Raw genomic sequence first — 24,388 nt, 5'->3', positions numbered from 1 at the left:
CAGGAATACTTCATGGCAATATGTTTTAGTGACACATGCATGTTACTCTATTTAGATTTTTGGGATACAGATAACTGCTGTTCTACAACAGTTCCTAAGTAAGCTATATTTGTTATAAAAAGGAAAGAAATCTTAGCCTTCCTTGCACAGTCATAGTCACTTGATTGTTATGTTTGGAGCTGAATCTGTAGGTGTACCAATACATTTGTGGGAAAGAAAAAGTGATTATATATTTTATTAAATTATAAAGTACTTTATTCTCTTATCTCAGACTTGCTAATGCTCTAGTCATTCTCCCACCCCCTTTTTCTTTTTTGTCAGGAGGCCTGATTTATCAGGGATATAGATTTTTGTCTAGTTAAAGGTCAGGTGCCGAACAATTGATTTGATTGCCGAGCCATTGGGTCATTAAGTTGCCTGAAATAACCTTGTTGCAAATGTTCATTAGTGATCCAATCTAGGACTCTGTACTCAGGGCTTGCATTAGCAACTGAGGAAAATATTCAGTTGAATTTTACTTTTGGAATTGAAAAAAAAAAAAAAAAGGTGGAGGTGTGTATGTCACAGAAGTAAAAGATTTATGTATGAAAAGCCTTGTGATTTGAGCTTATACAAATGTTCCCCTTCCTTTCCAAGCATTTCTATTGCCTAAAATTCTACTATTAGAAATTTTTTCTCTTGCATTCAAAACTGCGGCACCCCTAGGGAGTGAGATGACAAAGATCTGGAATACAAAGCATTGTTGCACTCATGGGCAGTGCTGACTTGTGAGCAGAGTAGGAATACCGAGCGCCTGAAGGAAGATATTGAGAAAATGGACAAGGAGGCCAAGGCCAAATTATTCCTTCTTCAAAAATTTTGCTAAGGAACAGATTTTTCTGATCCTCTACTATAGAATCCAAAGAAACTGAAAGCTCATAAAAGGAGGAACGCTGGACTTGCGGTCCAGGGTCCTAGTCCCAGCTACGTTCACCCACTATGTGCCCAAGGACAAGTCAGTGAACTCCTATGAGAAAACTCTGCTTCCGTAGGTAAATTATGGTAATTTGAGCTGATGCTGTCAAAGCTCCAGCATTCTCTATTTTCTATTTTAGATGGCTAGAATTTGGTCCAGTATCCAGTGAAGGACGTAACATCTAGCAAACTGATGAGTTATGTTCCCTTTTCGATTACTCTTGTCCAGATTGTTTAAACCATAGAGTCTTTTTGATTATTGTGGAGATCGACTTTCACATTAGTGCTTCTGCTTGGGGATTTTGGAAAGGGTGTTGTCTTTCTATATACATCATAGTGGAAAGGATATCTAGCTTCAACTTTATCACTAAGCTTCAAAGAATTCCAGTTTCCTCCTTCCAGCTTAATTTCATTATAAGACTTCTTCTTTTTTTTTTTTTTTATTCTATTGTATCCTTTTCTAATTGCTTCACATATCAGTTCATTATAGATGTATACATTTTGGCTTTTACATTTTTTCAGCAAAATTCTGAATTTAATAATTCCTGATGGCTGTCATATAGTGATGATTTGAAAGAGCAACCTTTTGTAGTCCCTAATGTATTTCTGATGTAGCAGTTTTTGCCAGCTCCCTAAGTCCCATAAACTACTTATGGGGGTTTTATAGCCCCTGAGAGTGAATATCCTCATGTTAGACAGTTTACATGCCTACATTATAGCATTTTGGCGACTTAGTCATTTCCCTGTGAGTCAGCAGGTTGCTGTGCGCTCCTGCTGTTCCAGCTTCCATGCCTAAAGAATGTTTTATATAAATGATAGATACAGATGTAGAAATAAAGATAGATGTAGAGATAGAGATGGATAGATAGATAGATAGATGATAGATATAGAGTCAATTTTCATATGGTTTCACTTACTTGTGGAGCATAAGGAATAACACGGAGGACACTGGGAGGAGAGGAGAAGTGAGTTGGGGGAAATCAGAGGGGGAGACGGAGCATGAGAAACTGTGGACTCTGAGAAACAAACTGAGGGTTTTGGAGGGGGGGATGGGTAAACCTGGTGGTGGGTATTAAGGAGGGCACGTATTGCATGGAGCACTGGGTGTGGTGCGTAAACAATGAATCTTGGAACACTGAAAAAATTAAATTAAATTTAAAAATATTAGATACTAAGATGACTCACATATGGAGAAACTTGAAAAACAGTGGTCTCAATTCGGATCGATTTAATACCACTTCACATTTTCTGAGTATTTCCTGTGTTCATTACCCTGTTAGTCTGAGGTAAAATATTGCTTTTGACTTCAGGGAGATCCCAGTCTAGAAGCTATTATAAAGTCTTTCATCTTATCATTCTCATGGAGATTGATTTTAAAGGGAAAACTATTGGGTTTGAAAACTTTCCCAGTAAATCTATATTCCCCTGGATATATATCATGACTTTGCATTTATGCTCAACTGCTGTGGGGAAAAAACGAGTTGATACCACTCTCTGGAATCTTACATGATTATCATTGGTCAAGCAGTTTCACATAGAACCACTGCTCAAAGGACCCCACTTCTTCCTTTCAGTAATGATCATGGGCTAATAGTACAGCTAAAATTTAAAATGGACAAAGGCCTTAGGGCTCCTGGGTGGCTCGGTCAGTTAAGTATCTGACTCTTGGTTTTGGCTCCAGTCATGACCTCAGGGTTGTGAGATCGAGCTCCGCACTGGGCTCCATGCTTAGTGCAGAGTCTGCTTGAGATTCTCTCCCTTCCTCTCTCTCTGCCCTGCTCGCTCTCTCTCATTCTCTCTCTCTAAATAAATAAATAAAAATAAAAATAAAAAGTGGACAAAGGCCTCACACCTTCAACTTTTAAGGTATCCTCACAGTTTCATTTATTTTATTGGTATGCTTGAAGTAACTTGAATCAAATCTGGGGCATTTTGCTTCTAGTCTGTGTTAACTACAACCATGTACTGCTTCATCTATGTCATCCTCAAGTGTAAGTTTTGTCTATAGAATTTATGAAAACATTTACAGTAGGGGGATCTATGGTTAGACTATTACCTCCTTTAAGTACTGTAAACTAGGTGCAACTAGCATTACTTATTATTCTTAAACAGGGCCTCTAAAATGTTTTTTTAAATTCCAGTTTATGGGGCGCCTGGGTGGCTCAGTGGGTTAAGCTGCTGCCTTCGGCTCAGGTCATGATCTCAGGGTCCTGGGATCGAGTCCCATATCGGGCTCTCTGCTCAGCAGGAAGCCTGCTTCCCTCCCTCTCTCTCTTTGCCTGCCTCTCTGCTTACTTGTGATCTCTCTCTGTCAAATAAATAAATAAATCTTTAAAAAAATAAATAAATAAATAAATAAATAAATTCCAGTTTATTATTGATAATGTACCATTTGGACAACTGTTTTTATGAAATATTTCACACATGTAAAAAATAGACACTGTATATATAAGATATAAAGAATAAAAAGATAATGACTGCCCATGTACTCACCATCCATCTTGAAGGAAACCACGATCCTAAATTATATATATATATTTTTTTATTAGGTTCAGTTTGCCAGCATATAGTACATCATAAGTTTTTGATGTAGTGTTCAACAAATCATTAGTTGTGTATAACACCCAGTACTCATCCCAACACGTGCCCTTCTTAATACCCATCAGCTGGTTACCCCATTCCCCCACCCCCTACCTTCTGTAACCCTCAGTCTGGTTCCCATGGTCCAGAGTCTCTCATGGTTTGTCTTGCTCTCTGATTTCTTCCCATTCAGTTTTCCCTCCCTTTCCCTGTGGTCCTCTGTTCTATTCCTTATGTTTCACATACATATGAGTGAAACCATATTATATTTTTAATAAAAATTGTATATATTAAAGTATACAGCATGATGTTTTGATATACATATACATAGTGAAATGATTGCTATAGTCAAGCTAATTAACATACCATTTCCTCACTCTCTATATGTGTTTTGTTAAGCATTATGCAATTTTATTTTGTGGGATCTTGAAGTCTGGTACATATTTGTTTGACTTTACCTTTTTTCATTCAATATTATATTTAGCAGTAGACTTTGCATGAGTGAAAAAATGAGCCTTCTTGTTTTAAGCCACTGAGATTTTTGCAGTTGTGTATTATCACAGCATAACCTAGCATGTACTGACTGATAAATATTGTCACTTCCATTTTCTTAAGGACACAAAAGGAAGAGAGCATAGGTGAAGGAAAATGAATTTAAGGCTGCAATTGCCTATATAATTGTCTTTATACTTGTTAATTATAGTGATGTAACTCAACCAATTTTAGCCTTGGTTCTCATATAAATACATGCTGTCAGATTTACAACTGAAACTTCTTTGACTAATGGAAGGGTATACCTGTAGCAACTCATGATAAAGAGACATTCTAAAACTGAATTGAGACTGGATTAGACCACTGAAGAAAAATAGCTTTTAATACCATCAACCTGCAGTCTTTTAAGGCATTTGGGTGGGATGGCTTCTCTGTAGTGCAGGTACCATCTAATATTCTTTCTGTTTCAGTTGGCCACCCTGAATTACTGATCTAAACTATCTTGGAAGTTCTGTCATAATGGTAAGTCTTTTGGTTTCACAAACCATTTCTTTTATTATATGAGAACTCTAGAGAAATCTGACAGCCACTTCATTTTGTCTCTGATACTAAAGTTGAACACACTGAAGCCATCTGATGGCATCTGGTCTATGAGAAACAAAAATAAACCAAAACAAAAAACTAATGTCATTTAAAATATTTTTAAATAAATTGGGAGGCTTTCCAAGAACTTTGGCTTCAATAGTAATATTGAAAGGGGTACTCCAAACTTCTTGGAAATGATTTTAACTTGAAAGTGTTTTTTTTAAGCACATACCACAAAAGTAAAAATATTCAAAAAATTAGTAGATTACTGGTTACCAGGAGTTAAGGAAGGCATACAGTAGGATAGAAATCAATGTGGCTATAAAAAGACAACATAAGAGATCTTTGTGGTAATATAAATGTTTTGTTATATGACTATATCAATGTCAATATCCTTGTGAAATCCTACTATATATTGCAAGATTTTAGAATTGGGGAAACTGGGTAAGGAGCATATAGGATCTTTCTGTATTATTTCTTAAAATTGCATGTGCATCTACAATTATCATAAAATAAAAAGTTTAATTTGAATAGACATTTCACCAAAGAAGATATATGAATGACTAATAAACATATGAAAAGAAACCAAACAGCACTAGTCATTAGAAGAATACAAATAAAAATCCCATTAAACACTCCTATATACCCACTAGGATGACTGTAATCAGTAACAAGTATTAGAGAAATTCAAACCTACACACATTCCTGGTAGGAACGTAAAATTGCACAGCTACTTTAGAAAAAATATTTGGCAGTTTCTCAAAAAGTTAAACACAATATTACCATATGATCCAGAAATTCCACTCCTAAGTGTATACCCAATAAAACTGGAAATACATGTTCACACTCAAAAACACTTGTATATGAATTAAAACAGTAGAATTATTCATAATAATCAAAAGTTACAAACAGCTCAAATGTTCATTCACTTAAGGATGAATAAACTACATGTGGTATATCCATTCAATGGAATATTACTCATTGATAAAAAGAAACGAAGACATGCTATGACATCTCAAAAACATTTTGCTTAGTGAAAGAAGCTAGGCACAAGAGACCACGTATTTTATTATTCCATTTATATGAGATAGCCAAAATGAGCAAAGTTATAAAGATAGAAAGGTTAGTGGTTGCCTGGTATGGTAATGGTGGGTAACGGGGATTAATATTAAATGTACATGAAGGTTCTTATTGAGGTTATGAAATTGTTACAAAACTGATTCATGGTGATGGTTTTAGTAGTTTAACCAACTTAATAAATTTGCCCCCCAAAAATCATTGAATTATACATGAAAAGAGAGAATTTTATGATATGCAAAATAAGCCTCCATAAAATAATTTCAAAACAACCACAAAAAATCTGCATATTGATTATCTGTCACAGGTTACTGGTTAGTGTAGGTTTTGCTCTTAAGGATACCAGTTACTTGGATATTTTCTTTCTTATGATAGTTCTGTCTATTGAAGTCTATCAGGAAGTCAAATCAGATGCAGAATTTTTAGTGTAACTGATGTCTTGAGAAGTGTTAGATAATGGACTGTTGCTTACTCTTGTGTAAGTGATGAAAACAAGGTAAGAATATGTCTTTTTTTCCAATTCAATTCAATCACTGTGTTGTTTTAATTCCGTCTCAAAATGATTAATATTCTTTCTCAGATGCATTTACCAGGTACAGTGCTTACATTGTTTAAACAGTCTTTTGCAGGAGATCTGTAGATTATAAGCAAAGCAATTACCTCTATCTAGATAGTTCCAAAGTCCTTTTACAGATGTTTCTTAACTATTAGTATCATTGCCCACATCCATCAAAAAATGACCTTATTTTATGGAGTCCCTGGGTAGCTCCGTGGGTTAAGCATCTGTCTTCAGCTCAGGTCATGATCCAGGGTCCTGGAATCAAGTCCCACATCAGGCTCCTTGCTCAGCAAGGAGCTTGCTTCTCCCTTTGCTTGCTGCTCCCACTGCTTGTGCTGTCTCTCTCTCTCTCTAACAAAAAAGTAAATAAAATCTTTTAAAAAAATAAATAAAAATAAAACTTATTAAAGGAATTCATAGTGGAAAAAGTACATTATGCAGATAGTTTTGAAACATTCTAGTATTTGTCATTTATTGAAATATATACATTCCTGCAAAGTCTGCTATGGACTGTGTATGTGTATCTGTACATACAGATTGGAAAGGAACAAATAAAATTGCCTCTATTCACAATCAAACTGATTGTGTAGAAAAATCTCAATAAATCTGGAAAAAAAAACTTGTGGAAAAAGTAAGTGAATTCAGCACAGTTTTGTGGTATAAGAACAACATACAAATATATTTCCATATACTGGCAGTGAACAATTAGAAACTGAAATTTAAAACAAAATTAAATTTGCAGTCGCCCCAAAACATGAAATACTTAGGGAAAAATCTAACAATACATAAAAGATTGTTCTAAAAATTAATAAATTTGTGGTGCCTGGGTGGCTCAGTCCTTAAGCATCTGCCTTCGGCTCAGGTCATGATCCCAGGGTCCTGACATTGAGCCCCACGTCAGGCTCTCTGCTCAGCAGGAAGCCTGCTTCCCCCTCTTCCACTCCCCCTGCTTGTATTTCCTCTCTTACTGTGTCTTTCTCTGTCAAATAAATAAAATCTTTAAAAAATAATAAAAATAAATAAAATAAAAATTAATAGATTTTATTTATCAAAGTAATTTTAGATTTATAGAAAAAGTGAGTAGAAATCACAGATATCCCACCCTATCCACACAGGTTCCCCTATTATAAACGTCTTGCATTATTATCCTAAATTTTTTTGATTGATGAACCAATATGGAAACATTTTATTAAAAAAATCCATAGTTTACATTATGGTTTATTCTTTGTGTTGTTTGCTTTATGGGTTTTAGACAGATCCATAATGTCATATATTCGCTGTCATAATATCATAACAAATAGTTACACTGCCCTAAAAAGTCCCCCATGCTCCAACTATCCATCCCTTCCTCCCTCAGCCTGAATCCCTTGTAACCACAGATCTTATTATTACCATCTCTGTAGTTTTTTCTTTTCTAGAATGTCATATAGTTGGAACCATATAATATGTACTCTTTACAGATTGGCCCCTCTCTTTTAGAAATATGCATTCAAGTTTCCTCCATGTGTTTTCAAGGCTTGAGAGCTGAAAGCTTGTGTCTATTATAGGGGCAATTTGAACATCAAAATGGTGATGATTCAACCTGAGAGACTGATAATGTCTAATAGAATTTAGTTACTAGGATTTTATTTCATTCTCTTGATTAATGGATGATCTACCAAAGGAAAGTAATAGGTCTTCTGCCTCTGCCATCTCAGAATCAAGAAAGAGAATCACTCCACTTGTCCTCTTCATGAACCTATATTCTTTCAATACTGTCTACCTCTGCCAGCTTCCCGACACATCTATTTGTCCGTTTTTTGAACAATCCATTTGTGATTAATCTCCTTATCTCCTATCTAGAGCCAACTTTGCTTTATGTCATAGAAGCATGTATGAAGCTTTGAAAAAAAAAAGTTCATGATATAAGTGTTTTAGGCTGAATTATTGATAAGTCATGCAAAATTATTGTGTCTTGCTATAATATGGAGCACTTGCATGAAATAGCAAAATAATAAAGTTCAGTTTTCATATTTCACATATTTGGTGCCTTTATAGAGCTAATACACAAGACGTAGCCCAGCCATCAGTTTATTTAGCTATATATTTCTTTCATATACAGAATGCTTCAGCTATATTGACTTAAAAGTGAATGCCATTATTTTGAGTTCCATATAAATTTCTTTTTGATGTTTGCATCTTACTAATTTTACCAAATAATTTTGTTTTGGGAATCATAAACCAATTCTGTCAGCCCTATTCCACCTACTGTTTTAGAAATCTGCTTTACTTGCTCATTTTACTTTTAATCATAGACTGTTTGCTTACCTTATACTTACTACAATGGTTGAGAGCCTCTTATCTTGTCACAGCTTTCTCCTTTGAATAACTCATATTCTTAAATGTCAATTAGAATTTAACAAAACACTTTCAACTCACACTGCAGTTTTTAGCAAATGATTCTGTTTTCAATGTCCCTGATTTGAGATCAAAATATTTTGGGTGGTGTTTTTTTCTTGATTTCTATCTTGAAGTACCAGAGTATATTGAAAATATTTGTTGTTTTGTGAGTAGCTTGTGCCATTTCTCTACATAGTACTAGAAGTCAGTTTTTATCTGACATTTCTGTTAAATCCTTTTCATACTACTTGGTAAAGATGTGGTTCTATTTCTTACATATCATGCACAAGGTACAATGTAACATATAAATCAATATGAAATATAATCCTTCTAATAGCTTATGGTCTAACTAAGGAGATAAAACAGCATGCTTGTGTATGTGTAAATACACATACATGGAATTAAGTAGAAAAACAAAGCATGATAACCAGTAGCAAAACATAGCACTTGAAGTTGGACTGAAGTTTGATATTTGGATCTGCCTCTTGCTGTGTGACTCTGAGCAAATTACTTAACCTTGTCAAGTTCAGTTGGTTCATCTTAAAAATAGGAATAATAATACACAGTGATAATGTCAAGGTTATACTGAATAACGTATATGAAAGTACACAAGATCTCATACGCAAAACAATAAAGCTCTTTTGTTCTATTCAAATGTAGCACCAAGGCAATGACTACAGCCATTGCTTGGACCTCCAGTTCAGATAATCTTTTATAGCACTTGAAGGCACCCTGCTATTCGGGAAAGAATATGAGCTTTGGAGTCAAACCTACTGAATTTGGAATCATGGCTTGAGCAATTCATGATTGTATGACTTAAAGTCATACAAGTGACTTAAACTTTCTAATTCTTATTTTCATCATTTTCAATGGGGATATTATTATCCACTCACTAAGGAGTTATAGTGACGATTAAAATAATAATGTTATTATTTAAGTTATCGCCCCCGATAGATAATGGAACATGTATTTACTGAAGCGGACTGTCTTCTCAGCACTTTACAAGGACCACAGTAGGTTCAGCTGAGAAGTATGAAACCTATACTCAGAAAAAGATTATGTAATGTTAATGAGTTTATCTGTATGTTAGAGTTATGTGCAATTATAGATTGGTCTATAGAAAATCAGAAGAATACAAAAGCATAACTAGGGTGCCCTAGTTATAAACAGAATTGTATCTGGGTATGAAACCCTGTATACTTTCATGTACATTGTTCAATATAATCTTCACAGTATTACTGTGCATTATTACTCCTGTTTTAAACATGAGACAAAAGGGTGGTCTTTCTTCCTTACTCATTAGGGAAGAGAGGGTGTGGATTTAGTGGTACTTGTCCCTGTTCAAATCTCATTGTTCCAGCATACTGGCAGCTGCTGCGGCAGATGGACTGATGAGGGAAGAGAAAGTCACCTATGAAAAGGAGCCATTTAATGGTCCTTTTTGTCCACTCCCAAATCAAGGTCTTCCCTGTAATCTGTTTTCAAGAATATTTTAAAGTCAATGGCCTTTTGTAATTCTGATTTATTACTTTGTCATTTTGAGCTGAATTCCAGTAACTTGCTGTTTTTATGTATATCTTTACTTCTGCTGTTTACAAATTATAAATATTTCTAAATCTTCTTTCTTGCAAGAAAAAGGACAAAATACCAATGACAAAGGTTGCACGGCCTTTGTTATGTGAGCCCTTTGGCAGGTACTTGCTAGTGAAGGAGGAAAGCAGAGCCAAACACTTTATTGGACTTAGTGTTAGAGTTGCCATGGTTTTAATTTGATTGCTATTTATTGAGCAGTCAAAATGTGTTAGGCAGGATAAAGAACACATCGAAACCATGATCTGGATATTAAGGATTTTATACCCTAAAAAAGGAAGTCCATTAACTCAACTACAGAATGTATCCATTTCTGTAATCACTTGTGAAATCTTGATTGGGGAACTCATTTAGCTAGCCTTATACTTAGAGGGTATTTTTATATCTTTCCAGTTAAAAATTGTGTTGCTTCAAATAACACTTTAAGATACCGTAATGTGATAGTGCTCACATATATGAAATTATTCCTCAGTTGTAAGTTAATTAACAAATATCTCATCAAGTACAAGAAACCTGGCAGATCCAGAAGGCCCTGAGTGAACTTAATCCTCAAAGTATAAAGCCATATTCACTTTGGGTGGGCTAGTTTTGGAAAAGCGATCATATAAGGAGAATAGACGTGCTCCGAATAACAAAACAGTTGCTCAGTGGGAAATTGAAGGAAGAGAGATAAATTTGAGGTTGGCAGGACAAAGAGTTTAAAGTTATGCTGCAGCTTGGTCCATAGAAATGTGTCCATTTCTCACTCTACCAATCCCTAGGGAGCACCCCTAGTGTCCTAGGTCCCCTGCAAAGACCTGGGGATATAATGATGAAGACAGGCATTGTTATTGCCTTTGGAGATATTTGTAGTCTAGCTACACAGACAGGGAAATGTAATTTTTATTTGTTTAACAAATATTTATTGAGTGCTTTCTTTAGGCCAGACACTGTCCCTGGGGCTGGAGAGACAGAATGAAGGAAAGAGACAAGAAATTTCTGTCCTTGTGACCATATTGTAATTGGAATAGACTGGTGGCAAATGAGTGTGTGTGTGTGTGTGTGTGTGTGTGTATAGATAGGTCTACGTCTATCTCTATATCTACATAGATATATCTGTATCTGTATCTAAGTCTATATCTACACTCAGATAGTGACAGATGCCATGGAGAACTTCAAAGCATGGAAAAGGGGAGGTCATGCTAGGTAGGAAAGGAAGGTATGGGGAAACATCACTAGTAAGATGATATTTCAGTAGAGACCTAATGACATGAAGGAGTAAGCCTTGTAGATATGGGAATGGGGTAGGATATCATACCAAAGGGAATAGAAAGTTCAAAGACCTATAGAACATAGGTGCTTAGTGTAGTATACAGATGTAGGAAAGAGTCAGTGGGTCTAACTGGAGCATTCTGCAGCATGGTTAATATTTGTAGATGCCAACATTTCTGAATCAATTAGCTCCATCCACGTTTTACCCTTACTCATTAATCCAGGATCTCAACTTCCTTAGTCTGTGCCTTTCCTACCCTCCTCTGTCACCCCGGCACCTGGTCATATGGTTTAGCCTCTCCTGGCTTGTGGTCTTGACTTTCTTCTGGTTCTATTTGGAATGTCCTCCTTGATTGGTGTGTTCCCAGAAGATGTTTGGTTAATGACCCTTCATGGCCTCTAGCCCCTCTCTACCCACCTATAAGCCTTGCTAGAGGGACCCAGACAAGATCTGCCTCAAGTTTTTCATGAGACGCAAAGAAGATAATATATGAGTTAACACTTTGTAAACTCTGAAGTGCTTTATTCTTGTAATGAAATCTTTAGTTCTAAGGCCATGAGTTCCCTAACAAAAAGATTGCACCAGCAATAATGTCATTTTACAATACCAAACACAGTAAAAGCAGGGAACAGGGAAAAGAGCAGCTAAGCAGGAGGTCTGTCTCTGTCAAGGGTAAGATGAATCACCAGCAAGAAATAGAGTGGCCTTTGGAAGAGTCAGGGCAGCTGGGCTGGGTCCTCGCCATCAGTCTGGGAGAGAGTGCTACATAACTCATCTTCCTCTCTGCCCCTCTATTTCAAACAATTTGTAGATTCTTCTTTATTTTTCCTCATGCCAGCTGTTTTTCTTCATTTATCCTCATGCTAGATTTTTTCCCCTCCTTTTTACTCAGTATCTTTGTTTTTCCCCTTGTATCACTTTCCTGCCTCCTCTGCCTTATTATTGTTTACTAGTCTTTGCTCCTTAACCCTGATTGGATTTCACAGTGGTCCCCAGGAAGATTGCTCCAGAAGCCTGCAGTGCAGATGGTATCAAGAGTCAACATGACTGGGCGCCTGGGCGGCTCAGTTGATTAAGCAACTGCCTTCAACTTAGGTCACGATCCTGGAGTCCCGGGATCGGGTCCCGCATCGGGCTCCCAGCTCCATGGGGAGTCTGCTTCTCCCTCTGACCTTCTCCCCTCTCATGCTCTCTCTCACTGTCTCTCTCTCAAATAAATAAATAAAATCTTAAAAAAAAAAAGAGTCAATATGACTATGTGGCCTGTTCTGAGAAGACTATGGCTATGGTGAAGGGTGAAGGGATTCCTTGAGAGAAGGGATCATGTTAACAATGGTGAACAGAGTGATGCATAAGGAGTCAGCTCTGGCAAGTCTCTAGCCTCAGTTTCCCCAATATATACAATAGAGTTCCTGAACTAGATAAATCTGAAAGTTCTGATACTCTAGATCCTTAAAATGCTATGTCAGTGTGAAATACAGAAAGAATTGCTGTTGGGTTTTGGCAACAGAAAATGGGAGGACTGGAGCTGGTGATGGCGCCATTGGAATCATATAGCTCTCTTGTTTCTTAGCACGTTGCAGCATGCAACAAGCCTTAGGGTCTATAATAAATGCCTGAAAATACAGACTGGAGACCCTGCTTCCCCAGAAAACTTTCCACTGTGCTCTGCTTATAGCATCTGCTAACTGAAAATAACTGAATATATTATGGGCTGACAAACTCTGAATAAATCCTCTTTGTTTCTAAAAGATGATATTGGCAGATTGCCTAGGATGTGATGAAAGGGGGTAAAGCAACATAAGAGGAAACCCCTAGAAAGAGTTCTTACAGAAGGGAAATGATGAAGTCAATAAAGCTTTCAGGTTGCTAAGCTAAATGATCTAAGAGCTCTATATAGTCCGCTAAGCCTAAGATTGGTCAGAATCAAACAACATTGATTCTATGGGCGCCTGGGTGGCTCAGTTGGTTGGGCCACTGCCTTTGGCTCGGGCCAGGATCCCAGAGTCCTGGGATCAAGTCCCACATCCGGCTCCTAGCTCTGCGGGGAGTCTGCTTCTCCCTCTGACCTTCTCCCCCCTCATGCTCTCTCTCTCTCACACACTCTCTCTCTCAAATAAATAAATAAAATCTTTAAAAAAAAAACAAACAACATTGATTCTACCTTCAACTTCACCAGAATTAAGGGACCTACCTATGCTTCCAAAGCAAACATTTAGGCCCCAGACTAAAAGTAAAATCTAGAAAATTTGGAATTGCTTAAGTGAAATTAGAGGAGTCCTCTTTCTGACTTAATTTCCCTAATACCTGCTTTGAGTAACTCATATTTGGAAAGTTATGAGGAATAAGCTATGTAGGAGTATATGCAGCAATGATAGGACTCACACTGAATTACAACAGGAAGTCTGAATGCAGGAAATGTTTGAATTTGTGGAACTCATTACAAAGATCCTCCATACCCCTAAAGCCATTTTCTTGGTGCAGCTAAATCAGAAATTTCAACATCTTTCCAAAACCAAACTCCCAACCTCCCTGCATCTGTATCCATGCTCCTTTACATTCCTCCTGTTACTGTGGAAGCAGCTCCCCAATTGCCTTCTGAGCCCAACCCCACAACTATGTTTCTCGTCTCATCCCCTTACCTTCTGGAGGCCATCCCTCCAACAATGGATGCTCCCTTCCCTCTCCTGTATCAAGCATTTCTCATTCTGTGTCATTCCCATCAGAAACAAAGACCAAGAAAATAAGGGAAGGGGATCGGGAGGTACAAACTTCCAATTGTAAAATAGGTAAGTCACAGGGATGAAAGGTACAGCATAGGTCATATAGTTAAATAATATCGTTAATAACTTTGTATGGCGACAGATGGTGACTATACTTGTTGTGGTGAGCATTTTGTAATATATAGAATTGTTGAATCACTATGTTGTGCACCTGAAACTAATATGATATTGTATATCAACTATACCTCAATTCAGAGTAAAAATAAAATTTTAAGCCTCTAGTGTCTCTTACGTCAAAGGTAAGAATAAATATTTTTCTTACCCTTCATCTCTTTCTAGCTACATCCCCGTATTTCAGTTCCTTTTCTCAAAGAACAATGCTTTTTGGAAGAGATATCTTTTCATTCTCAAATCCCTCAACTCCCTTTTAGAAGGCTCATTTCATTCTTCTCAAAACATTTTTACTTTCTCTTGGCTTCCAAGATGCCACATTCTCCTGTTTATTTCCTATATTACTGGTTACCCTGTCTCAGTCTCCTTTGATAGTCTGCTAGCTTCTTCTCTGCATTAGCTGAATCCTGGAGTACGGGTCTCCCCCACTATCCAAAAGTAGAGCGTTCCTAGGAAACCTTTCATTAGCCAAAATGGCATCAAGTGATGAAGCAATTACCATTAATTTATATGGAAAATTTTCTGAGTGTTCCCAGACCCAAAAAATAGCCTCTCTTAAGTTTTTCTGATCCCTTAGGGCACAGCTTGCTAACAGATGCACAGAATAATTCAAGATAAAGCACAGACAGATGCTCACAGACAGAGTTGAACAATGGCTCCAGGGTGCTGAGTTGGCAAGTTTGTTCCCCAGTAAGGGGGATGGGTGGTGCCCATGTCGCAGCTCCTGGTTGTGCGCTGCCTGTGATAAAACAAACCCAGCACTCTTTTCACCTGCCGCCTTTTTTCGGAAAAGGGAAAATCCTCTTTGGATTTCTTTCAGTTAGCAGAAACCATTAGGAATGTAGGTCTTTCATCAACATTAAGCACCATACCCTGAACTTTCAAAAAGCAGGGAATAGCGGTATCTACAATCTTGCCACTGGTCCTCTACCCACCTACATTCTTCCCCAAGCAATTTGATCCATTCCGTGGCTCTACATAGGCCCCAAGTGCCAACCTCTCCCTTCAGCTTGGGACTTACATACGAGATGGCTGAATCATCATCTCAACTTAGATGGTTAATAGGCATCTGAAACCTAACATGGTGCAAAGAGAACCCTTGATCTATGCTTACTACATCCAGCTTCTCCTTCAGTCTTTTCCTTCTCAGTACCGTCCCCTCCGCTCCCAGGTTAGACAACTAGGAGTCATCCTTTACCTCTTCTATCTTCCTCACTCCCCACATCTAGTCCATCAGCAAGCCCACAAAATACGCTCTGAATTCAATCACTTCTTACTGTGCTCTCTACCACAAACCTGGTTCGAACCCCTGTTCTCAGCTCTCTCCTGTGCTCCTGTAATGGCCTCTGGACTGATCCCCCTTCTCCCCTCCTTGCCACTTATTAGTCGATTTGCCACTCAGCAGGCAGAATGATCCTTTCAGAAGTTAGACCATTCATTCTCTTATGCAAAACCTTCCCATGGCTTTTCATTATCCCTAGAATAAAATTTGGACTCTTACCATGGCCTACAAGACTGTAGCATCTGGCATCTGGTGACCTCTTCTATCTTCTACTCCTCACCTTCCATCATCTGGCTACAATGGTATTTTTTCCTCAAACATACCAAGCTTGTTGCCATCCTAGACTTGATCTTAGCCAAAAAGCTGAGAAGTGATAGTTTGTTGCCTTCCCAGGACCCTTGTACTCCCTGTTCCCTTTTCTATCTGTCATCTATTTTTATCACTCTTAGCCCCATCACATGTAAGGGTAGAGCTGTAATTGACACGTGATACTTAATGAGATCAAACCGCAGGCATTGCAGCTGCTGCACAAAAGATGCACATAGTGAGACTTGGAGAAAAAAGCAGATCTACGAAATTGCAAATGCACTCTTAACTAATCCCCTACTAGTCCTTCTTTGAAGAGAAGCTTCTTGAATTACAGGTTACTCTTAGTTTTCTATCTTGTAATTACTTTAGAAAAGAATTATGTACTATAATTAAAAATATGGTAAAAATCATGTTTTTAAAAATAATTTCCCTGCATTATGGCACTCAGATTGGCTTTTATTCAACGGAAATGCTGTAATATCATCGACGTTTTGTTTGATCCTTGGTTTCTTAAATTAAAATGAAAAAATAATATCAGATAAGAAAATAAATAGGGAGGTTATGTATCCACAACTTTTGGAAATTTTTATTTTGTAAAACTTTTTGCTGAATATTCTTGGCTTGAATATTCTTTTTCCCCTTTCTTCCTTCCCTTCCTCCCTCTTTTCTCCCTTCCTCTGTTCCCTTTCTTTCTTTCTTTCTTTCTCTCTTTCTTTATCTTTCCTATCAGAATTGATTAAATCAAGTGCATTCATTTGGGCTGGCTCTGTTAGGCAAGGAATGAGCCCATTGGTGTTAACTAAATTGGGACCACCACAATCAATACATTCAGTGACCTTTCTTAATTCTTTTACTCTGAGCAATTGTCTCAATAGAATTAGAGTGAGAACTTGAAATCTCAAGATCAATTGTTTTTAAAATATCCTTTAAGAAAGCTCCAACATCAGTTGATAGTGGGTTCTCTAGCATTATATTGCAATAACCCATCAGACATCTTAAAATGAGTTTATCCAGGGAAATTTGGGGCATAATATTTAGGATCTGAAATAAAAGTTGACTCATAAGCCAACAGGTCATACATTATTGATTTTGTTTAGAAAAAAATAAGCAGTTGTAAAAATCAGTTTATTCAATTACTCTAAAATCCGCCCCCCCTTTTTTGACAGAAAGGAAATTTCCCAGGACACCTCTTGTCCTTTACAAATGCATTTCACATACTAAGGCAAACCATCTGTTACCCCGCTAATTTTGCCATGATGAAAATTACTATTATAATGAGACTAGCTTTTTAAAGCATATATGTTTATGTATATGAATACAAATGTTCACAGCAAGATAAACGTTTAGAACTTTTTTCTAGCTTTTGAGGTTGGTGTGGGTATCCTGAAACACAGACCTTTTTCTAGTGATTATCAGCAAAGTATAAGCTTGGTGGGTTTAGATCCTCGTAACAGCTGGGTTTCAGGCAGCATTATCACCAAAAAAAAAAAAAAGACCCCCCAAACAAACAAACAAACAAAAAACAAACAAACTGAACTTTACACTGTGAAGTCAAGGTTGGAATGGAAAGAACACAAAATCTCAGGAAGGTACATAGATTTTTTTCACCCAAACAACTCTTGTAACAAGAATTTATGAAGTGAGGCTAGTCTTGAGAGAGCAAGAATAGAATGAAAAGAAGTCAAATAAAGTGTGAGTTTAAAGAAAAACTGAAACTATATACCATGCTGTATAAAATGCAAAAAAAAAAAATAAGTGCAGTGGGAATAACATATTCTTACAAGTGCAGTTACTTCTTAACAATATTTTGAAAACCGAATCTCTGTTTTCGTTAAAATTTTCTCTGAGTTATCTGATCATTTGGTCAAAGAAAAGGTCTGAAACATATTTATTTTTGTAAATCACACAGGGAAAAACAAGAAACTAGGAGCACCAAAAATAAATGTATTTGGTTAAAAGTTTAAAAACTATTTACTATTACTGTTTCTTTCTTCTTGTTCTCCATCAGTGTCAGAGCCTACCCCTTACATATAAAAATACCATGACAATAACAATGTCTGACATGTTTCCCTTTGGTTCTATTTTCAGTTATATTTTCAGCTACAGGACTGATCTACTTATGGTACATACTTAAAGAGACAGGCTGAAATTGAAATCAAATCTAAGTTCAGATCCTATCTTTATAACACTGGACATCATACCTAATTTCTTTGAGTCCCCATTTTTTTCATCAGTGGAAAGGGACAATAAGTCCTACCTCACAGAAGTATTGAGGGTTGAGTGAGAAAATGTGTGGGAGGTGCTTCGTTCATAGTGAGCAATTAGCAGATGGTCCCTCCCTCACATTTGTATGCTGAACAGTGGAATAGTCATAATCAATGTGTAGTTCTGTCTGGCACTTTGTACATGAGTCCTCTTATCAACACACAGCTTTTTATGTCCCCCAAACCACACCTTGCTGCAAATATTTACATAAAACTGACAATTAACTAATTTAATAATCACATCATTCCTGTTTCCTATTGCCTTATCTAACTGAGTTTTCTTAAATGTGTTTTTGATGTTTTTATTTTGATGTTGCCAAACGTACAAGCTAAATTCTAATTAGTCTTTTGAATATATTAGTTGTTTTCTTTTTTCTAAGTGATAGGATGCACAGGCCCGGAGGAGGTAATATATTATTATCAGTAGGAGTTTCTAAAAGGGAGAACATATCTTTGGAATGCGCCACTTCTATACCAAAAGCAGCTCTTCCCCAGCAAGCCAGTTCTTTAGGGTGAGGTCCTAGCAGTGTGATCCTTTTGACTGTCATGTTAATGGGATGACTTCTAGATGAGACCACTTAGTGTCCCAACTCCTAGTCATTCTGTCTACTTCCAGCTTTTAGGAATAGTAAGTAACATGAATTGGGTTTTTTTTTAAGTATTTCTCTTTTTTCTTTTTAAATTATTGATCATATTTAAATCTAACAACTTTTAAGACTTTTTTCTTAGATGATACAGAGATCAACCATATATTCATTTACTTATTTTTTTACACGTATTCAGTAAAATTTACTCTTTCCGGTATACAGTGCTGTAAATTTTGACAAATGTATAAAGTCATGTGAAAATCACCATTATTAAGTTACAGAGCAGTTCTGTCCTCCCAAAATATTCCCTGTGCTGCCCTTTTGGAATAAAACCCTCTATCCTAAACTCTGGTAATCACTGATCTGTTCTCCATCCATATAATTTCCTTTTTCTAGAATGTCATATAAGTGGGATCATACAGTATGTAGCCTTTTGTATTTGGCTTATTTCACTTAGCACACTCCTTTGGGGGATTCATTCATGTTGTTCCATGTATCAGTAGTTCATGTCTTTTTATTGCTGAATTGTATTCAATAGTATGAATGTACCACACATTCTTTCAGCAGTTAATGGCGTTCAGGTTGTTTCCACTTTCTGGCTATTATGAATAATCCTGCCATAAGTATTCATACACAAGATTTTTTTTGTAGACATATGTTTTTATTTAGGGTGAATACCTCAGAATAGGATTGCTGGGTTACATGGTAACTCTATGCTTAGCATTTGGAGAAACTACCAAATTCTTTCCCAAAATGGCTGTATCATTTTGCATTCCCATCAAAACTGAATGAGAGTCCCAGTTGCTCCACATCCTTGACAATACTTGAATTATTTTACAGACACATACACATACATATGTATATATGTATAGAATTATATCTATGTATATGTGTGTATATATCTTCTAATTCATCTATTGACTTTATGATTGAATCTCTTCATGTTATTTTTTAAATTTCATTTTATATTTTCAGTGTTCCAAGATTCATTGTTTATACACCACTCTCTTCATGTTATTTAACATTTGCTCAAGGGGTTTCAACATCCATATATAACCATTCACATTCAAGTCAGAATTAACATTTTACCCCCTCGGGTGAAATGTAGAAGTCTTATAGCCACATAGGTCTATTTACGTAATCTCCTTTGTGTTATAGTTATCATATGTATCACACCAACATACATTGAAAATGCCACCAGATGACATATTTTTGCTTTCAACAGAGATGTATATTTTAAAGAACTTAGGAGAAAAATACTCTATTATTTTTATGCAGATATTGGTTATTTCTTTGTTCTTCCTTCATTCCTGAAGTTCCGTATTTCCTTCTTTTATCATTCCTTTAATCTGGACAATTTAATTGAACATTTCTTTTAGGGAAAGTCTGCTAGAAATGAATTCTCTTTTGTCTTCATCTAAGAATGTCTTTATTTTGCTTTCATTTTGAAAGGATATTTTTATTGGATATACAATTCTGATTTGACTATTTTCTTTTTTTTTTTTCCTTATAGCACTTTAAAGAAGTTTAATGTCTTCTGACCATCATGGTTTCAGATGAGGAACATCAGTCATTTGAATTGTTTTTATTCAAGTAATGTGTCATTTTACCTGGCTGCTTTCAAGATTTTTAAAATGTATCTTTGGTATCCAGCACTTTAGTTATGCTCGATCTGCTTTTGGTTTTCTTTGAATTTATTTTATTTTTATTTTGCTGAGTTTCTTGAATGTAAATTTATGTCTCCAAACAAATTTGGTAAGTTATTAGCTATTATTTATTCAAAATTTTAGGGTATCAATATGTTTCTTGGCAAATCAATATATTTTTGAGACTCTAATGACATGATTTCTATATCTTATGTTATTGTCCCACAGGTCCCTGAGGGTCTTTTCAGTTTTTCATTCCTTTTTTCTCTCTTCTTCAGATTGGATGATTCTTAATGATCATTCTTCAAGCAATCTGAATCTTTCCTCTGTCATTTTAATTCTACTATTAAGCACATGCAATAAGGCTTTTTAAATTTCAGATATTTTATATTTCCGTTCTAAAATTTCCACTGGGTTTCTTTTTTATAATTTCCTTCTCTTCTGAGGACTTGTACCTTTCCATTAATTTTAAGAGAGTTCGCCTTGGTCTTACGTAACATGTTTTTAGTAATTGCTTTAAAACCTTTGATAATTCTAACATCTGTGTTTTTTCAGTGTTGCTATCTGTTGATTATAAATTTTTTTGAGAATTGGTCTGATTTTCCTAGTTCTTTATATGTTGAGTTATTTTGGATTGTATCCTAAACTTGGTGAATATTATGTTGTAAGATTCTGGGACCTCTGTGAGATGTAGACTTTTGTTTATTTGCTTTAGGAGGCAATCAACATGGTTAGGCTCAAATCACAAGTTCTGCCTCACCTTCTGTGGGCAGTGGTTACAAGATTAGTTCAGGTTTCAAAACCTTTGCTATGGTATGTGGGTCTGCCTCATGTATGTGCCATTTGAGAGTTAGTCTGAGACTCATGTAGTCATTTATTTCATAGTTCAATTCTCAAACTCTGCCTCTTTGCTTCAGCTTTATGTGTGGGCTGCTCAGGGGCAAGTCTAAGACATGTATCACTTTATACACAGCATTAAGGGATCCCTTTCTCTAGCGCCTTCTCTTCAGGGTTTCTCCCCACACTTTATAGCTCTCAAAGGCCCCCTTTTCTCTTTCCTTTGGTCAGAATGTTGGATTTCTCTTAGAGTTGTAGTCCCCCTCAGGCTCTCTTGCAGTTCCATATTACTGGGCCTTCCCTCAAGGCAAGAAAGTGAGAAGAAAAATTTTTCTCTCAGAATTTTTCCTATTTACTCTCACTGTATACCTCTGCAACATTTCCTATCCTCAGGTCAAAACCTATTATAAAGGAAGAAAATAAAACCAAGCACTTCACTATCATTTTAGTCATTCTTCAAGTTTTGACTTCTCCATCCAGTCTTCCTGGTAAATAATCAAAAGTTGAAATGCTTCTGGGAAACGGATAGAACTTCTGATGTTGGCCAAAATGGAGTAAGCTCACTACATCCTGTCTCTCCCATTAATTGTAGCTAGAAATTCTGAAAAGAATACAAGAAGTAAGTGCCTGAGAATTCTGAGAAGTAAAGGTATTATTTATCTGGATCACTGAACTTATGGCTATACCTATGTCCTTTATATACATAGCCTGTACTGGGTATTTTCCTGAGGATGGATAAGGGAGCATCATTCATATGTCAAAATCATTCCCATCTTAAGCAACTGCATATTTGTCATACAGCTACTTTCTGTCTTTTCACAAAAAAGGAATTCTGCCCACAGGATGGTCTCTGCGACAGTGATTCATTGTAACTATCTTTCTTGGTCATTGGTACTTACCAGTCTGTGACAGTTACATGTTATCAATATAGCATCTGTTAGGTGCCATCTTAAGCAGCACAAGCATAAACTTTCCTTGAAAGGACATAAAATTTCTGAGATTATTCCACTACAGGTATGGGTTAGCACTAACCATCCTTCCTCCTACTGCTATTCTTACATTTTGTTTGGAGTTGGAAATAGATCTTATGGCTGTACATCTATACATATGTATGTATGTGGCAATATATACATCTACTAATTGGCCTTGATAAAGTTTTCTGTCTAATACAGTTTTCTGCAAATGTTTCTGACTGATATTTTTTACAGGGTTATGGTTTCTTTATACTTTCTTTATACTTGATACTTATTTGATTTGATTGAGGAAAATAAATAAGTACTATGTGGGACACTAAAGCAAAGTTATTCATTCAACAAATATCTCTTGAATTCTTAGTATGTATTAAAAATTGTTTTAGATAGGTACTGAGTATGGAACTCAGTACAAAACAATCAAGATAATTTTAGCAAAGCACACACTCTAGCAAGCAGAATAGATAGGAATTATATAAACAACCAAATATAAACAGTCAAGTAAATCATCAACTAGTATTAAGTACTACATAGAGAATTTAAATTGGGTGATGTGAGAGTAAATGTAGATGATTACTTTAGAATGAGTGGTCAAGGAAGGCCTTTCTGAACAATGATAAGAAGGAGTCAGCCATGAAAAAATTCAAGAGTAAGAGCATTGCAGGCAGAGAGATAAAATAAATGCAAATAACCAAATATGAAATTGAACTTGATATGTATGAACTGAAAGAAGGATACTATAGTTAGGTTATAGGTAAAGGGTTAGAGATGACATCAAAGAGAGAGAAACATGGGCTAGGTCACATAGGATTAGTTTGGATTTCTCTTCAGATGTGATATAAAGTCTTGAGAGAGTTTGATCAGGAGGAAGATTTGTTACTATTTTGTATTAAAATCTCTTTAGCTCTGTGGGGAAGCAGGGTGACTAGAAGCTGTTGTGGGATCTATCAGTGATATGGTGATTTAAACAAGGTGTGTAGCAAAGAAAGCAGTGAGAAATAGTTGAATTCGAAATGTTTTGGAGATAGAGCTGGCTAGATTTGCTGATGGGTTGGATGTGGAAAGTAAGAGAAATAAAGAAACTAAAGTATAGGTTCTAGGTGTCTGGCCTAAGCAATTGGATGAATACTAGTTTAATTTAAATGGGGAACACCACAGGAGGAGCAAATTAGGCTGAGAGCATGGATTTAAAGGTATATTTTTGTCTTGTTAAGTTTGAGTTGCCAATTAGATACTTAAGTGGAGATGTTGAGAATGCAATTGGATATATGAGACTGGAGATGAGGAGAGATCTATATTGGAGACATAAATAGTCATCAGGTAATTAAAGACATGAGATTAAATGATATCACCTGTGGATACTGAAAAGGCCTAAGGACTGAACCTGGGCACTCTGCCATTTAGAAGTGAGGTAGAAGAGGGACAACCAAGAAAGGACACTGAAAAGGAGTGGCCTGTGACATAGAAAATCAGGAAGTGAGATTTAGGCAGTGAAAAGTAAAAATTTTATATACACACGTACACATGCACATACACACCACACATACACCACACACACACATATGAAGAAGCACAGTGACTCAGTGCTTTGTGTTAGACAAATTTCTTATTGCAAACAGTGCATCATATGAAGGAAGAGAAAACTCTTCTGTTTGGGTAGAGGACTATTAACAGGAAAGCCCTAATAGTGGAAGAAGTATTTTGGTTGACTCCTGAAAGATTGACAGAATTGTGATAGGAACATGAAATGGAATAATTTCCCACACTAAGGAAACAGCATTCATAAAAGATCAACAGTAATGAGTTATCCAGTTTTGCTTACATTCATGCTTATTGTTTATCAGAGTCTGAGGAAAGTTCTTTTTGATCCTAAAATATGTCTACAAGGTAGGTACACTTTTCATTCCCATTGTTTTAGATAAGGAACTAATGCTCATAGGAGTTAATTGACTTACCTTCTAACCAGTTAAACAACTAAGAAGTGGTTGGAGTCTTGATGTGAACCTTTAAGAAGATTCCAGAGTCTGTGCTTCAGGCAGCATGCTAAGAAAAAGCACACAAGGAATGTACCTAAATAATGGAAGCTCCAAGTGAAGGCCCCGTGCTGCCAAATAAAGTGTGGAGGCCTCA

General features: G+C 36.3%; 1 long non-coding RNA gene across 1 annotated transcript in view; it reads left to right on the top strand.

The window, feature by feature from the left end:
* LOC308337199 overlaps positions 1–24,388 on the top strand; it is a 359,267-nt gene that overhangs the window by 128,766 nt on the left and 206,113 nt on the right. Inside the window, exon 3 of the long non-coding RNA XR_013966300.1 lies at positions 4,497–4,548. This is a non-coding gene — a long non-coding RNA (uncharacterized lncRNA). The remainder of the gene's footprint in view (positions 1–4,496; positions 4,549–24,388) is intronic.

This window comes from Martes martes (genome assembly GCF_963455335.1).
Source record: "Martes martes genome assembly, chromosome: X".
Classification (NCBI taxonomy): domain Eukaryota; kingdom Metazoa; phylum Chordata; class Mammalia; order Carnivora; family Mustelidae; genus Martes; species Martes martes.
This window is presented reverse-complemented; position numbering and strand designations above follow the sequence as displayed.